Here is a 2,500-nt window from a genome sequence, read left to right on the forward strand (position 1 = left end):
ACGGCGTCAAAATTCGACCTCTAGAGCACTTTCCTTTAGTATGTCTCCTCACGGAAAAGGACGTCTACCCGTGGCACTTTGGTAATGGCTCGGCAGCCTATTATAGGGGGGAGGGGTGTCGTGATGCTGAAACTCGAGTTGCCCAAAGGCTTGCTGGGCGCAATGCCAGCAAGATGCACGTTGCCTTGCCATCCCCTAGGCACACTAGCAAGCACGTTGTGGTTGTGGTGTGCCGCCGGGCTCCCCCGCCCCCCACGGAGGCACCCGCCGTTGCAACGATGGCTCGGAGCGTTGCAACGGAGGAGCCAAATTTTCATATCTCAGAATTGGCTCGTGCATTTTTCGTGAAATTTTGAGGGAACCTTGGTAATATTATGTGAAGGCTGCACAAAAAAATCCAGGTCAAAAATCGCAGGTTTGCTCCGTTTTTCATTTTTTTTGAATTTCCGGCATTCCGGGCGGTAAAAAAATCGTCAAAAAAAATCGGCACGGTGTAAATTCACCAAATTTGGAGGATGGAAAGATCTTATTTTTCTAGAGGTTGTTGCAAAAAACGGCGTCAAAATTCGACCTCTAGAGCACTTTCCTTTAGTATGTCTCCTCACGGAAAAGGACGTCTACCCGTGGCACTTTGGTAATGGCTCGGCAGCCTATTATAGGGGGGAGGGGTGTCGTGATGCTGAAACTCGAGTTGCCCAAAGGCTTGCTGGGCGCAATGCCAGCAAGATGCACGTTGCCTTGCCATCCCCTAGGCACACTAGCAAGCACGTTGTGGTTGTGGTGTGCCGCCGGGCTCCCCCGCCCCCCACGGAGGCACCCGCCGTTGCAACGATGGCTCGGAGCGTTGCAACGGAGGAGCCAAATTTTCATATCTCATAATTGGCTCGTGCATTTTTTCTAAAATTTTGAGGGAACCTTGGTAATATTATGTGAAGGCTGCACAAAAAAATCCAGGTCAAAAATCCCACGTTTGCTCCGTTTTTCATTTTTTTTGAATTTCCGGCTTTCCGGGCGGTAAAAAAATCGGCAAAAAAAATCCGCACGGTGTAAATTCACCAAATTTGGGGGATGGAAAGATCTTATTTTTCTAGAGGTTGTTGCAAAAAACGGCGTCAAAATTCGACCTCTAGAGCACTTTCCTTGAGTATGTCTCCTCACGGAAAAGGACGTCTACCCGTGGCACTTTGGTAATGGCTCGGCAGCCTATTATAGGGGGGAGGGGTGTCGTGATGCTGAAACTCGAGTTGCCCAAAGGCTTGCTGGGCGCAATGCCAGCAAGATGCACGTTGCCTTGCCATCCCCTAGGCACACTAGCAAGCACGTTGTGGTTGTGGTGTGCCGCCGGGCTCCCCCGCCCCCCACGGAGGCACCCGCCGTTGCAACGATGGCTCGGAGCGTTGCAACGGAGGAGCCAAATTTTCATATCTCAGAATTGGCTCGTGCATTTTTCGTGAAATTTTGAGGGAACCTTGGTAATATTATGTGAAGGCTGCACAAAAAAATCCAGGTCAAAAATCGCAGGTTTGCTCCGTTTTTCATTTTTTTTGAATTTCCGGCATTCCGGGCGGTAAAAAAATCGTCAAAAAAAATCGGCACGGTGTAAATTCACCAAATTTGGAGGATGGAAAGTTCTTATTTTTCTAGAGGTTGTTGCAAAAAACGGCGTCAAAATTCGACCTCTAGAGCACTTTCCTTTAGTATGTCTCCTCACGGAAAAGGACGTCTACCCGTGGCACTTTGGTAATGGCTCGGCAGCCTATTATAGGGGGGAGGGGTGTCGTGATGCTGAAACTCGAGTTGCCCAAAGGCTTGCTGGGCGCAATGCCAGCAAGATGCACGTTGCCTTGCCATCCCCTAGGCACACTAGCAAGCACGTTGTGGTTGTGGTGTGCCGCCGGGCTCCCCCGCCCCCCACGGAGGCACCCGCCGTTGCAACGATGGCTCGGAGCGTTGCAACGGAGGAGCCAAATTTTCATATCTCAGAATTGGCTCGTGCATTTTTCGTGAAATTTTGAGGGAACCTTGGTAATATTATGTGAAGGCTGCACAAAAAAATCCAGGTCAAAAATCGCAGGTTTGCTCCGTTTTTCATTTTTTTTGAATTTCCGGCATTCCGGGCGGTAAAAAAATCGTCAAAAAAAATCGGCACGGTGTAAATTCACCAAATTTGGAGGATGGAAAGATCTTATTTTTCTAGAGGTTGTTGCAAAAAACGGCGTCAAAATTCGACCTCTAGAGCACTTTCCTTTAGTATGTCTCCTCACGGAAAAGGACGTCTACCCGTGGCACTTTGGTAATGGCTCGGCAGCCTATTATAGGGGGGAGGGGTGTCGTGATGCTGAAACTCGAGTTGCCCAAAGGCTTGCTGGGCGCAATGCCAGCAAGATGCACGTTGCCTTGCCATCCCCTAGGCACACTAGCAAGCACGTTGTGGTTGTGGTGTGCCGCCGGGCTCCCCCGCCCCCCACGGAGGCACCCGCCGTTGCAACGATGGCTCGGA

This window comes from Arachis ipaensis, chromosome B7, assembly GCF_059453495.1.
Source record: "Arachis ipaensis isolate K30076 ecotype BB chromosome B7, ASM5945349v1, whole genome shotgun sequence".
NCBI lineage: Eukaryota > Viridiplantae > Streptophyta > Magnoliopsida > Fabales > Fabaceae > Arachis > Arachis ipaensis.